This window comes from Tenrec ecaudatus, chromosome 5 (genome assembly GCF_050624435.1).
Source record: "Tenrec ecaudatus isolate mTenEca1 chromosome 5, mTenEca1.hap1, whole genome shotgun sequence".
In the NCBI taxonomy this organism is placed as follows: domain Eukaryota; kingdom Metazoa; phylum Chordata; class Mammalia; order Afrosoricida; family Tenrecidae; genus Tenrec; species Tenrec ecaudatus.
Window position 1 is genome coordinate 99091728 of NC_134534.1, and position 16734 is coordinate 99108461.

Here is a 16734-nt window from a genome sequence, read left to right on the forward strand (position 1 = left end):
GAGCATCTTTCATGAACATGACACTGAATAAGACCTGAGGACTAAACAATGAACAAGAAAGGCACAATATTATACGTAGCAGAGATTAGTAGCATACATACTAGTCATGGCATGTGTCAGAGTAAATTAGTGTTTACCAAATACCTAGTTCCTCAGTTTCCTTTGCAATTAGGTTGAAGTCTTGGAACTGACTTCTGGCTATAATCTGTAGGGGCTAAAACCAAACACACTGTAATGGAGCTGATTCATAGAGACTCTATAGGACAGAGTAGAATTATCCCTGTGGATTTCTGAGATTGTAAATATTTGAAGGAGTAGAAAGCCTCATCTTTCTCCCTTGGATCACCTGGTAGATTTGAACTGCTGAATTTGTATTCATAGCTCAATGTGTAACCCTCTATACCACAAGAACTCAGGAGGAGGTTATGGTCCAGATGATGGTCTGTACGATGAGGGGTCTACAGGTTAGAAGAGATCCATATTTGCACCCATTCCAAAGAAAGGTGGCACAACAGAATGCACAAAAATATAGAAAACTATTGATTTCTAATGCAAATAAAATTTTGCTGAAGATCATTCAACAATGGTTGCAGTTGTGCCTTGACAGGGAGCAGCCATAAATTCAGGCCATATTCAGAAGAAGACATGGAACAAAGAATACCATTGCTCATGCAGATGGATCTTGGTTGACACCACCAGAAAGGTATTTACATTTGTTTTATTGACTATGCAAAAGGCATTCAACTATGTAGCTAATAAAAAACTATGGCTAGCCTTGAGAAGAATGGGATTTCAAGAAGTTTTCATTGTGCTAATGTGGAACTTGTATATCGACCACACAGCGATTGTGTGAACAGAACAAAGGAATGTCACATCGTTTCAAATCAGGGAAAGTGTGTGTCTGGGTTGTATCCTCTCACCAGACTCACTTAACCTGTATGTTGTGCAACTAATTAGAAAAACTGGATTATATATGAAAGAATGGGGCATCAGGATTGGAAGAAGATTATGAGCAGCCTGCAATATGCAGATGGCACAACTTTGCTTACTAAAAGTGCAGAGGACTTGCCGCATTTGCTGATGAAGATCAAGGATTGAAGTCTTCAATATGGTTTACAACCAATGTAAAGAAAATAAAACTTCCAACAGTGGATCAATGGGTAGCATCATGATCACTGGAGGAAAGATTGAAGTTGCCAAGGATTTCATCTTGCTGAGATCCACAATTAATGCTCATGCAAACAGCAGTCAAGAGATCAAAGGACATGTTACATTGGGTAAATCTGCTGGGCTAGACCTCTTTAAAGTGTTGAATCACAAGGATATAACTTTAAGGACTATGGTGCACCTGAACCAAGCCATGATATATCCAATTGCCTCATTTGCATGTGAAATTTGCATATTGAAAATGAAAACTGAAGAATTGATGCATTTGAATGATAGTACTGGCAAGGGATATTATAAGTATGATGGACTGCCAAAAGAACAAACAAGTATTTCTTGAAAGAAGTGCAGGGAAAATGCTCCTTAGTAGCAAGGATGGAGAGATTTCATCTCACGTGTCTTGAACATGTTATGAGATGAAGCCTGTTCCCAGAAAAAGACATCATGCTTGGCAAAGTAAAAGGACAGCACACATACACAAAAGAAATAGGAAAACCCTTGACAAGATGCATTGATGCAGTGGCTGTAAAGTTGTTTTTATAGATGAGAACAATTGTGAGGACAGTGCTGGACCAGGCAGTGTTTTGTTCTGTTGTACACAGGACCGCTATGAGCAGGAACCGACTTGACAGCACCCAACAGCAACAGAAACAGGAGCTGGCAATGGGATGGGAAATACAGGATATGTGGCACATAGGGCCTTGGTCATTGAAACTACCCGGGTGGCGCAGTGAGTTACACATGGCTCCTAACCGCCATGTCAGCAGCTCAAAACCCCAGCAACTCTGAGACAACCATAGAGCTTTTAATCCCATGAAGATGTACAGTCCTGGACAGCTAAAGGGACATCTCCACTCTGTCCTACAGTGTTGCTATGAGACAGAATCGACTCTATCACAGTAAGAGGTTTGAGTATTAGAAAACATTCTGCATGGCGACTCCCCTTTTTCATTGTTTCCATGATGATCTTGGAGACTACATGTTATAATTGGAAGGGATAAGTAAGAGCTATAAAAAGACATAAAAATGAATGAGGAATTCTTGACTTGCATCCAACGTTGTGAGAGAATGCACAAGTGAAATGTTGTGTGCAGCCACTGATTTTCTCTACCTCCCTGTTTTGAGGTAGCGATGTCACTACTTCAGGCTGGCCTCACTTGTCTTGCAACAGAAATTAATACCTACTAATAGTCATGTTGCTGTGCTGGAAAGCAAATTCTGATCTGTTTGAGACTTGTAATTATTTGTAGTCCCTACCTAACACCATCCTGTGAGAAACTCTGAGCCAGGGGTAAAAAAATAATTCAACTGAGCCACAGAAACTATGACATCATAAATGTTTTATTGTTTTAAGCTGCTAAATTGGTATAATTTTTTTACACAACAACTAGTACAAACATACAGTGAATAAGTAACCTTTTGGTATAATCATACAATTTTATTGCTAAGCAATAACAAGGAAAAAGAGAACCTATCAATAAGGTTTGAAAAGAAAGCATGCTACTTTCAGGTCTAAGGTGTGCCTGACACAAGGCAGGGTGTTTTCAATCACCTTATAGTCATATGAAAGTTGAACACTGATGTATTTGAATTATGGTGCTAGCGAAGAATACTTAAAGTTATTAGACCATGAGCCTCCAAAGAACAAACAAATCTGTCTTGCAAGAGTACATCCAGATTGTTCCTAGGAAGCAAAGATGAAGAGACTGTCCCCTGCTCTCGACACACTATGGAGAGAGAGCAATCCCTGGAAAAGGACATCATGGCTGCTAAGTAAGAAGGCAATGAACAAGAAGAACACCCTCAGCAATGGCTTGTGAAAGTGGATACAACAATAGGCTCAAACACAACAACAATTGTGAGATGAAGCAGGATCAGACAATATTTCAGGAGGATAACTAACAAAATACACTTTGGAGAGGGGGAGGGATAAGTCTGTCAATGGATGAAATGGAACCCTAGTAACACTACTTTTTATGTACATTATCATGTTTGTATTAATAGAGATATATTTATAAACATATCAACATAATCACGCTGATACTCATCTATCAATTTTGATTCCTCACAATTGTATAGGACAGAGAACCACTCCATAGGATTTTCAAGGCTGTAATCTTTAGAGAAGCAGACTACTACATTTTTTTTCTCCTAGGAGTTCAAGCCAATCACCTTTCAGTTAGCATTTGAACATTTAACCACTGGGCCATCAGAGCTCCTTCTTATAGGTATACTAGTTTAAAAAATCATAGTTTAACTTGTATCCTTTTAATGACAAGACTCATATTCCAAGACTGTGACCAAATTCAGCTATATTTCACCCTGGAGGAAAGCCTTGTCGTTTCCTAGAATATCTTGAGATGTCTTGTATCTCAAGGTAATAAAATGCCTTTCTGATTTTGCCAGTTTTTCCTCCTCCAAATTAAAGAATTGTAAATGGGATATAGCCAACCCATCAATGACTTTGACCTGAAATTCCATTCTAATATCTCCCCAGACTCCCCTTTCCTCCATTTTGTAATCAAGGCTGACATGAACTCTTTTTAGTATTTCAAAGTAGGACATATTTGCTTCTAAAATGTACGGCACAGTGGATTTTTTTCCTTAGTAACAAGGGCTCATTGGAAAATCAAAGAATAAAATAAAAGTCAAACTCACACGAAAATTAAGAGATGAGAAGTGGATAAATTTGATGGAGGTCAGAAGTCTAATAGAACAAAATATGTGGATAAGAGGCAGGGCTCTGGAGTTTGAATTAAAGTTAATGGAAGAGAATGTGATATCAGTTCTTGGGAGAGAAAAATTGAATAGCACTTTTCTATGATGAGCCAATTATAGAACGAAGCAAGTGAAATCTCAATCATGGATCCATTACATATGAGCTATGTGTCCTCACTGTCTAAATTTCTCATCTACAAAATGGAGATAATAATAATAGATGTCTCATAATATCTATTCCTACTTCAAATCTGACAGGTAGAAAACAATGTAAAATAAAAAAATCTTTAGAATAATGTGCACACATACAAAAGTTTAGAGAGTAATTCAATATTTTTAAAGTATTTTCCAAAATATATGAAGAAGAAAATTCATTTTATGAGACCATATGAAAATTATTTTATGGTCAAATTAATAAATTGTGTAAAGTAATATAACATTCTTTTTATAGATGTTAGACTATTGAAAGCCTTTAGTATACTAGTAATTATGAAAGAGATGTTATTTGTGGCATTTCCCAAAATGGAAACAAAAAGAAGCATGAATTATAGAAGGGGTGTTACTATATATAGGATATATAGAACATTCAATTTAAATTGATGATAAACAAGTACTACAAACAAATATCTAAAAAATTTGGAAAGTTACAAGAAGTAGACCAATTCTTCAAAACTATAAAGGAGTATAATTTTCAAACATGAAACAGATAAACTAAAGAGTCCTTAACTATTAAAGAATTTAGATTTGTAGTTAAAACCCACTAGATTATTTTACTTGTGAATTATATGAAACATTTCAAAGAGTTAACACAAATTTTAAGCAATATCTTACAGAAGACAGAACAGGAAGCACTTCCCAACACTCTAAGACCAACTTTGTCCTGAAACACAAATCAGACAAACACTATAAGGAAAGAATGCTGCAAACTAATGTCATTCATAAACATTAATGCAAAATCCCCCATTTAAATGTTGGCATATTAATTTAAAGCATACAGTATAATAATTAAAATATTTGACCAATTTGGATTTATATCACTAATCCAAGACGTTGAATATTTGCAAGTCACCCAACATAATTTTCTAAATTAGCATTTTAAAATGGTGAAAAAGCACTAAAAGAAACCCTACGTGATGTTTCAATAGATGAAAACACATATTAACAAAAATCAACATCATTCAAGATAAAGCTCAATGAACTAACAATAGTGGGGAACTGCTTTAACATGCTAGAAGACATTGACCAAAAAACTACCATCTTTGAAGAAAATAATTGGAGGACTGATACTACCCCATTTTTCAAATTACTATAAATCTACAGTAATCTGTGTTTGTTAACCAAAAAATGTATAGATCATTGGAACAGAATAAAAAATTGAACATAAACTCACAAATATAACTATTTGATTTAATAAAAGTGTAAAAGAAAATCAGTGACTAAAATAATTCAACAAATGGAATTGAATAATGTAACATTACAATTTGTTTTTAAAAACTAACTCTAAGCCCCAATAAAAAGATTTTAAAAAAACTAACTCTAAAGAGGCCATAGGTATACATTTAAAGATTAAATTATTAAAATTTTAGAAGTAAATCAAAGACAATTTTTGTGACCTAGAGGCAGGCAAAGAGTTTGTAGACATAATATATCAAAAGTATTATCTTAAAGAAGCAATTTTATATATTGTCCTTATAATTAAACATGTTTTGTTCTGTGAACATACTGTTACAAAAATGAAATGATAAGACACAGGCTGGAATAAAGTGTTTAAAAATCACATATCTCACAAGGAATTTGAATCTTCAAATATTTTGGAAACACTAAAATTTCAGCAGTAAGAAAACAAATGACTCAGATGAAAAATATTCAAAAGACTTGAACAGGCACCCACTAAAAAAGGTATACTGATGGTAAATAAGTGTATGAAAAGATGGTTGACATTATTAGTTATATAGAAAAGTGAAAATGAAAACTGTGATGATCTAACCCTGCACATGTAGTTAATAGTTAAAATAAATGATACCGACAACACCAAATGCTAGTGAAGGCATGAACAAACTAGAACTTTCATAGAGAGCCCTGGAAAAGCAAAATGGCATAACCACTACTGTAAATATTTTTTCCTATACAATTCGCATACACTTATCATCAAATCAGCAAATTTACTGTTATTTACTCTAGAGATTTCCAGTTTATTATTGACTCAAAAATCTGTAATCGGATGCTTAAGACCCCAAACAAATCAGTTACTATGGTGTCATCTACAGCTAATGGTGACCACAAGTGTGTGAGAGTTCAAGTCTTCTCCATGGGATTGCTTTTGCACAATCTTTCCAGAACTTCATTGCCAGGTCTTTATTCTTTTTTTAAAAAAATAGAAAATAATGCTATATTTTAACTCTTACTCTAAATATATATGTGCACAAATTCACAATCTTCACATACATATTTCAGTATTATTCAGACACCACCATCAATCATTCTCATTTTTTTCCGTTACCATGAATGGAAACTTAGTGTCCCATAAGCTTAAGTCTTTTTCCCACCCACCTCCTTTCACAGCATCTCTGGAAAATACTTTAAAATTTAATTCTTCTTTAAGTAAGAACATACAATATTTGGACTTTTGAGTTGAATTTTTCCCAGTGTTTCTCTGTTTTTATATACATTTGACTCTTTTTCAGAGTTCTGGCAAGGTTGGCTCTGACAGTTTCCACTTGTTTTTATACTTTTATGAGGGCGTGGATGCTTGGCCACCTCGATTACAGCAAAAACATTCTTCACTTATTTTGTTTTCCTTCCCCTTCTTTAAAAAAAATCATTTTATTAGGGGCTCATACAACTCTTTTCATGATCCATACACACATCATTAGTGTCCAGCACATTAGTACATATGCTGCCATCATCATTCTCAAAACACCTGCCTTCTACTTGAGCCCTTGGCATCAGTGCCTCATTTTTCCCCTTCCCTCCCCGATCCCCCCTACCCCTGAACCCTTGATAATTTATAAATTATTATTATTTTATCACATCTTACACCATCCGACGTCTCTATGTATATATATTTATAGGGTTAGTATTAAGAAAACAGATGGACAGTGGGCGCTTGCACAAGTACTCCCTCAACACAAGAACACTTTGTTCTAACAATTCGGCAGTCTGAGATGCTCACCTTTCCGTCACGCTCACTGAAGACAATGGGTGCACAAGCAAATGTGGTGAAGAAAGTTGATGGTGCCCAGCTACCAAAAGATATAGCACCTGAAGTCTTAAAGACTTGAAGATAATCAAGCAGTCATGTAGCTGAGAGGCAACACAATCCACATGGAAGAAGCACACCAGGTCTTTTTTCTAAGATACTTGAGATGGACAAGAACAGCCAAACTTCTGTTTAGTTACTGAATTGTTTGTTTACCATTTGCACTACCGATGGTTATTGGATTCTGTGATTGTTCTTGTTGTTAGATGTCATTGAGTTAGTTCCAGTTCATAGTAGCCCTGTGTAAAACAATGAAGTGTTCCCTGGCCCTGTGCCATTCATATCAGTGAAGCCTACTGCTTCCAAGGATGGTAGAACCAAGAAAATTGAAATATTTTTAATTATCTAAAACAAAATTTTATATGCAAATGATATTGATGAGATGTCAAGTAAAAAGGAATTTCTACAAAATCATAGAAATATTTCTTAAACAGAAATATCAAAGTGGAAGTGATTGGGTCTCACTATATCCTCCGCATAGGTTTATACAATTGGGAAGGGAGTATCTCCAATTCTCTAACATTCCTTCAAACAATGTTGTATTCTTCCACATGCACCACATCAAATTGGCAGTCATGGTATCCTTGAGGGATTCAAATTGTGTTCCTTTTAAATTTTCTCTGAGATTAAGAAAGAAAAAGAAGTCTGAAGTTGTGAAGGATTTTGTATTACTTCGATCCACAATAAATATCCATGCTCATGGAAGCAAAAGTCAAGAGATCAAAGGATGAGTTGCCTTAGGTAAATCTGCTATACAAGATGTCTGGAAATTTTTGTTCTTTAAAGTAAGAGTGTTACTTTAAGGACTAAGGTGTGCCTGGCCCAAGCCAGAGTATTTTCAATGATTTCACTGAATGTGGAATTTGGATATTGAATGAGAAAAAACGATCTGTATTGGAAACTGTACTGTCAGAGTACTCCTTAGAGGCAAGGATGGTGAGACTTCATCTTACATATTTTGGACATGATGTCAGGAGAGACCAGTCCTGAGAGAAGGACATCATGCTTGGTAAAGTAGAAGGGCTGTGAAAAAGAAACACCCAGATGTGATGGATTAAGAATGGGAGTACTTAGGTGTGCCTGATCCAAATCCTGGTATTTTCCACTCATCCATATGTGTGTGAAAGTTGGACATTTACTATGGAAGGCTGAAGAAGAATGAATGCATTTGAAATGAGTGCTGGAAAAGAATATTGGAAGCCCCATGGGCTCCTCAAAGGACAAACAAATCTGTCTTGGAAGAAGTAAGGTCAGAGTGCTCCTTACAGGCAAAGATCGCCTTCCATCCTATGGACATATGGTCAGGAGAGATGAGTCCCTGGAGAAGGACATCCTGCTGGTAATTGAAAGGGAAGTCAACAAGAGGAAGACCTCAAGGGCATGGATTGACGCGGGCTGCAACCACAATGCGCTCAGGCAAAGGAAAAATCGTTAGGATGGCATGGGACTGGGCAGTGGTTCGTTCTGTTGTGCACAGGGTTGCTATTGGTCAGAACCGACTCAATGACAGCTAAGAGCAAGAAACAAGAACACAAATATTTTATTGACTAAATGTTGCCGAGGTAAAGTCAAAGGAAGGTGAAAAGCATGATGACCTCTCACTGATGTGCAAAGAGAAATACAGATAAATTACTTTCCCAAGAGAATGAGTTTGAAATATTCATTCAAATTTGCATCATCTATTTTAAACTTTATGACTTTTCCATTATTATATTTTTAGTTAGATGATGTGATGGTTAGTTTCATGTGTCAACTTGGCGAGGCCATGTTGGCCAGTTGTTTGGTCAAATACTGGGCTCAATGTTGCAATGAAGTATTTTGCAAATGTAGTTAACATTTACATTAGCTGACGGAGTAAAGCAGATGGCCTTCCAGAATCTTGGTGACCCTCATCCAATCAGTTGCAGACCTTAAGGGCAAAAGCAGATTTTCAGGAGAAGGAATTCTGTCTCCACATAGAAATCTTGTCTGATTTGTCAACCTGATGGCCTGTCTTAAGGATTTTATGATGGCAATATCAACTTTTTCTTGAGTTTCTAGACTGATGGCATGCCCTATGAATTTCACACTTACCAGTCCCCACAGTCATGTGAACCAATTCCTTAAAATAAATCGATCTCTTGATATCCATAGATAAATATAGGGGCAAAGACAGGAATATCCTATTGCTTCTGTCTCTCTGGATCACCCTCAGATACAAATTCCAAGATGGTTTATAGGATTGAAGAGCAAATCATTTGTTGGGGTAAACAAAATAGCCACGTCCCAATATGGCTGACTTTCCTGGAATTCAAGTACTTTTGTCTTTGTAAGCCCTTCCTACCATAGTAATATCAACATTAAAGGTTACTTTTTATATAACTAAATATTTGAACTTTGGGGGGGGGCAAAATTTAATAGACTTTATTTAATAGATTTGAGGGCAAAATTTAATAGATTTTGTAAGGGCATTCGTTTGCTTCAAGTTTTCAACTGAATAAAATTGAACAATTTTCTTCAAATATGAAAGTTCACTGTTTTTCTTATGATTCTAACAGATATTTCTGAAGCAAACTTGAAAGAACTGTGGATTCTCGGACTGTACTTATGATACCTAAGGGAAAAACTGTCCTTGAAAAGCCAAAAGCACTGCTCCACATATTCAGTAAATTCTTTACATTTCCTTGAAAATAGTTATTAAAGCAAAATTATGAAAATGATTACATCTTTTGACTCTAGGCAATGTAAAGCAGACCTTAAGGGAGAGTTAATATGACTACTTTAATATTGAGTTAATATTGCCAACCCAAAATAATTGTTAAACAACTATATTTGAGAACTTAAAAATTTCTTTTTGATAAAACAATCAAGATTCATTTCTTTTGTAAACACCCAAATAATACAAATCACCACTAACATAGTACAGACAAAATAATGAAGACAGCAAACCCGTTAATTTTTAAAAGCTATCTTTAGTTATACAACTTTAAAAAATTTTTTGCACCATGTTAGAAGAATGATCCATTGGCTGGAAACTGATAGAATTGATATACAGAACATATATTGCTGCTTCAAGTAGCCTTGATCATATCCGAACTTAATTGTCAGTATAAAATGAAAATAGTGATAATCACCGCATAAAATATTTTGAGGAAAAGTCAGACAACATAGGTATGAAGCAAACAGTGCCTGCAATTTTGTAAACATTTGCAGAGTGGGAGCAGCACAGTTTATATATTTTTGTAGTGCTAACCCTTGAGGAAGTTAAGGATCATTCAATCCACCGAAATCTACCGGGAGGGGAGGCAGATCATCGCCAGCACCCCGTTCAGGACAGACAGAAGCAGGTATGTTTCCCTTGCAGACACCCTTTCTTTGTATAAAGACCCCGTGTTTCTCCCCTGTGCCTGAGAAAGGTTGCGAGGAACCACCCTTTTGTCCTGTTTATCAGATTCCATATGAACGCTACAGAACGGCGATCTCTCCCTAATCATGTCCTCGATTGCCATGCTGTCCCTCTCTCTTCCAGTCATCAGGCTCTTCGTCAGCTGAAAAATTCAGGCTTATCCTCCAAATCTGCCCAAGCCAGATGGCTGTTTTCCAGATTTGGTTTATTCAGAAGCAACCTCTGCTTAAGTTTAAGTTAAGTTTACCGATTCTACCATAAGGTGTGGATTAAGAGTTTATTGTGTTGTGTTCTTTCCCAATCACAAGAACACCTTCCCTATTTCTCTATGTTCCACAATGCAATGGTCAAATTGGGGACTTGGGTTGAAATAAGTTCTTTATGTTATCATAGCTGTAACCCTTTCCATATTCTCCCAGCAAATTTATTTGAAAGATGTGAACTATGCAAGCATTAGGCATCTGAAGAACTAATGCATATTACCATGCACTTCAGACAATCTTCAATTGCTCTGAAATGTGGTACTTCAAAGAACCTGTTAAGAATTCAGGAAACAGCCACTGAGTCAAGTCCCTATGTATTAGATCAAGTCGTTCGTTAGAAACCACCAGTGACACCTCAAAGCAAGATTCCCAGTTATCTTTGATCACAAAGCCCTTAGTAGTTGCCAGTATGCTCGGGAAGCAATGCCATACACATCTCCAAGAACAAGCTCTCCGTCAGAGTTTCTGCACTGGCCTCTCTTCCCACCACCTCATCGCGACCACTGCCTCGCTGATTATTGCTACAAAAATATATAAAACTGCACTGCTACCACTCTCCAAATGTCTATGAAATTTCAAGCACTGTTTGCTTCATACACACATTGTCTTACTTTTCCACGAAAGATTTTGTGAGGTAAGTAGCACTGTTTCTGTTTTATTTTAACCCAATATGTTCTGATAGGCTCAAGGCCACTTGAAACAGCTAGAATGTCCTGTCGAATTCTATCAGTTGCCAGGCAAGGATCGTTCCTCTAGCATGTCTGCAGCTTCAAGGAAAAGCAGTGGACCGGAGAAGGTGGCGGTCCCTCCTGCAAGTGGACATAGACTCTCAGATTATAGCACGTGCCTCCCCAGTGTACAGGGAATGTTACTCTCTAATACTTATTTAAATTAGGGAAAATACAGCGAGTAAAATGCTAAGGGGGTGTGGTGCTGTTTAGTATTTCAAAGAGTTTTTGAGGTAAGAAGGATGCAAAGTGAAGGCTCATGTATTCTAAAGTGTGTGCCTACACAGGCAAGCCTTATACTTCAGCCTATTCAGGACAGGCTTTGGGTATCTGTGTGTGCATTTCTGCTAGATGCACTTACTATCTGTACTTTCTAGTTAGATAAAAAGGAAGATGCAACACTCACTTCACAAATAACCTTTGGAACATGGGAAGATACTAGAGGAGTGAGCAATGCAACTCGGGTGTTGGCAAGTGAATGGATAAGGGAAAGGACTCAGCCTATCATAAGAAGAGAAAGCAAGCAATATAAAATATATAATTATTTTTGCTTTCAGATTTGGAAAGCTGTGGTATCCTGATACACCTTATAAACCTCTCACCAAATAAGTGACTGCAGCATGAGGTAAGGTTTAAGGTTTCTGTGGACCATATATTCAGCATTGAAGATTGTGCTTAACTTCTGTAGCATTTATAATATTCTATAAGGTGAGACTTTCTATACTGCAAAAGGAACAGAATTTGACACTCAAATATTTCATTTGAAGCCATCAGGTGAAATTTAAAACAGGCATGTGAGTTTGGTGTGGTCATATGAGAGCAGAAACCTTCTTTTCTCCTCTGTGTGTTATAGATCATATACAGATAACCAACTATTATCAAGATTAAACTGGATTGAATATGAAGAGATCTATGCAATTTCCACATAGCTATAGGATAGTTACTTCTTACTCTTAATTATTTTTGAAATTAAAAGAAAAAAGAAACTGACAAAAACCTCAAAACACATGGCAGGTATATTTTTGTTTACTTGTTCTAAGAAAGTATGAAAGAGCAATATACAAGAAAGCTAGCAAAACAAGAAATGTTGTTCTCAAGTGAGTAAAAGATTTAGGGTGGATAAAAATGAAAACCTGAGAAAATCTTGTAAATTCCTATAATAGAAATCATCCTCCCCCTTTTTTACAATAGCTTTATTGGCACATGATTTATATATCATAGAATTGAATAATTCATTCATTCAAGTAGATCAAGGGGGAATCACCACCAAAACCATCCCAGAGCAGTCCCTCGACCCCATGGTTGATTCACCCCCAAAATGAGCTGTGCATTCACTCTCCGCTCCAGTGCTTCCTCCTCATTGACTCCCACACACCCCTCTCTCTCCCACCCCCCTCCATGCCCTGGAATTCCTCATATCAATTATTATTATTGTACCTCCACTCTTCCTGCATGCCACATCTGGGAAATACCATAGAACACAATGAAAAACAAAGCCCCCTACGTTGGTAAAAATAGTATAAAGACAAAAATGGAAATAATAGGTGAGAGGGTAAAGACCCCCATCAACATTCAAGTAGGAAGGGAAGAGGTTTTTTCGTGGAACTTCCAAAAGATACTTGCCCTCAGAACAAATACAGGATGTGTCTATGAGGAGGTCAGCTGTTCCAATAGAGTGGCTATAAAACTTTACGGAAGTAGAAAATCTCATCTTTCTCGCTCAGTGACTGGTAGTTTAGAACTGCTAACCTGTGGTTACCAGTGCAACACATTTTAAAAACAGTAGAATCTGTCAAATTTAGATCCAGAATTAAATTTTCATTACAGTGCAAACATTTATAAACTGGGGTCAAAGATTCTGGAGTAGTCTCAACTACTGAAAACACATGGAAGAAGATAGACTAATTTTTCCAAATTTCTGATTATGAAGGGAAAAGTTCAGAGAAGCGTTCCAACCACCAAGCAGATGCCATCAAATGGATTACAATTCATGGCAACACATATGAAACAGAGTGGGAGATCTCCAAAGAGTCTTCAGGAATTGGTTTTTGAGAGTTAAATAAAAGCAGTGGCCATTGAGTCCATTCCAAATGCTAGTGACTAGGGAGACCGATTAGAACCGCCCTAGAGAATTTCAAGCATTTCCATCTTGAAGCAAGCAGACCCTCATATCTTTGTCCGGAGGCGTGGCCTGTGGGCTCAAAGTGTGAACCTTTTGGCCAGTTCTCACTGCCATTAAGTCGCTGGTGATTCCCAATGACTCCACTGTGAATCGAAAGCCCAGTCTTTCTCCCTTGGAGCAGCTGGTGATTTCGAACTGCTGACCATGTGGATTGAAGCCCAAAACAAAGCCATTATGCCACCACAGCAGCTAAGTGCTTTCACCATGGTGCCACCAAAACTCCTTAATCAAACATTAAAACAAAACAATACAAAACCCACTGTCATCCAGCTGATTCTGTTTAATCGGAATTCTGAGAATATGAATCTATGGGAGACAGCCTCTTCTGTGTATCTTGGAGCCACTGATAGGCTTGACTCCAGCCTTGCAGCTAGTAGCCCAATGCCTAATCTACAGCACCGCCAGGATCCCTTTAATTATACATTAGGATACCTAATTTAACCCTCGCACAGAGCTTCAAGCTGTGTAAAATAAAGAAAATATCAATAGAGTGGGTACTTTAAAATAAACTTTAAAGTCATTCAGATTATAAGCATTCCATCTCTTAGAACTTAGTAGGGATATAAGGAAAGAAAAAGAATTGATTTACACTGTAAAAGGAATTTTTTAATTGACCACATCATTATTGAATTCTTCACTCATGTTCCTTCTCTGTTTACTGGGATGTCTTGGGAAATTTAGCCAAGAATCATTATTTTAAGTTCCTTTCATACTGACATGAATAAAAATGATGTTCACATACATGACATTCTAAAAACTGCCTTCAAAGCAGCATTACTGTGTTGAGCATTTCAGAATAATTTTCCCCATCTTTTTTCACACTGTGCTTTCATAGAAAGAGTATTTTCCCTCCTCACATCCCAGTAAATAATACATGGAATTAAGCCTAGTAGAACTGACTGGAGAGCACTTGACTGTTTAGGTCCCTGGGACAACTGAACTGAGCTCGATGCCTTCGGCCTGGATTCTTTACTTTTTAGCATTCTGAAATTCTGAAATCAGGAGAAGCTTCGTATTTTGCCAAATTGGAGCTTATGAACATGTTTCCGAGGGTGACTTGTGTGGCAAAATGTGCTGAAAAACAATTTTGACTGGTTGCCAACGTGGGCTATCTAATGGAGAGAAGAGGTAAAACCACGCAGTGACAGGACGGATTCTAAGGGCAGCCCAGCTAGTAAAACAGCCTTGGAATGGAAATATATTCATACTTCCAACTAATAAATACAAACTGACAGTTCACGGCGCCAAGGGCTAACTTCATTTATTGATCCCCAAAGTATTTGGTTCTGCTGGGCACAATGGAGCAACAGCATGTCTGCCTTCAACTTCTTTTTCTTCTGGTGGGCCTTCCAGCTGCTGTCAGTTGCCCCCCTTCCTACATCTCACATACATAGACGTTGACCTAATGTCCAATTGAGATGTGGGCCTGTCATTTTAAGAAGTTGGCACATAATGTGTGACACATAGAGGGATAGAAGCAGATATGAATTTCAGTGGGAAGTCCCAAGTAGAAATTCCTAAACTCCTTCACTAGTTTAATCTGGAAATGGATGGCAGACTAAAGGGCAATCTTTATCCACATGAATGCGGAGATGAATGATTAGAAGACAATCTTTCTGAGACCTACCCTGTTTCCCCGAAAATAAGATAGTGTCTTATATTGATTTTTGCTACCAAAAATACGCTAGGTCTTATTTTCAGGGGATGTCTTATTTTTCCATGAAGAAGAATGCAGTACACATTTATTGTTTTATTTAAAGAAACCTCACGCTTCCTGTCTGCTCTGATTGCACTGCGGCCAACAGTGAGCAGCGCGGCGCCTGCTGCTAGGGTCCAGAGTTCAGAGTTACGGTAGTTTTTTTGGGGGGGTCTTATTTTCCAGGAGGTCTTACTGCACCCCACACCACCACCCCTCACTCTCCCCACGGAACCTCCCAGGAACTCTTATTCTAGTTGTTGTCTTTAGAGATTCACTTATCCTGTTTTTCATATACTGAAAAACATAACAAAGAGTCAAGAAGGCTACCAACAATGACTAAGCACAACAGAGATAAACTCCCATATGAAAAAAAAGCATAGAAAATATTAAAACCCAGATGTTCAGCCAATTTGACCAAAGAAAAAATCCAGAGACACTCATATATCAAGAAGTAGTTATGAATAGATAAAACATCCCAGCCCAATCCCACTGAAGTCCATAAGTCCAATGCTAGTCCATACAGCCATCTTCAGATTCACAAAGTCACACGCAATGATGAAGAATGCAGCACCTTCACCAGGCGATTGAATATAAAGTCTTGTGGATCCAATGGTGGTGGAGACATCTCCAGAGCTCGCACCCATCGCTGTGTGGCTCCTCAAAAGGAAAGTGTAGGCAGAGAGAGGGGAGGAGAGGTTGCCTGAACCCCTCTTATGAAGAGAGCACACCCACAAGGAGACACCATCAGGCTTTGACCAGATTGACAGGCTAGACTCCACCCCTACACTTCAGTTTGATAAGAAACTAACTACCACACCAGATCAAGTCCGAAGTGTGTCAGAAGGTATATCAAGTTCAAGTCAGATGTATCATTTTAATCTGCTATAGTCACCTCTCCAATACTCGGTCTGATTATTATGTTAATCTCATCTCTCAATTATGGGTAGAGGGAAGTCATCAGACTCTTATTCTCTGGTAGATCCTGAATAGGTATTTTGGATTTCCACTGTCATCCACAACCTTTTGGACACCAGAATTTCAGAATTTAAGCTATGATTCTATTCTGTCCTTTGGATTGGATTATATAATTTCCAGCCCTTGGACCAGAGGTGTTGGCGTGCTGTCTTCCATGTGGACTTCGTTGACGTCTCACTTACATAGCTGCTTGTTTGAAAATAAGCCTTTCAGACCCCAGCTGCTATTCGATCTGATGGCCAGGCACCATCAAATTTCTTCACCAGAGTTTGCTGTAGCATCTATAGTTTCTGTTTCCTTCATGAAGGTGAGTATCAAGCAGAGCTATTTCCCAAGAATGAATTGTTCTTTGATTGGAGCT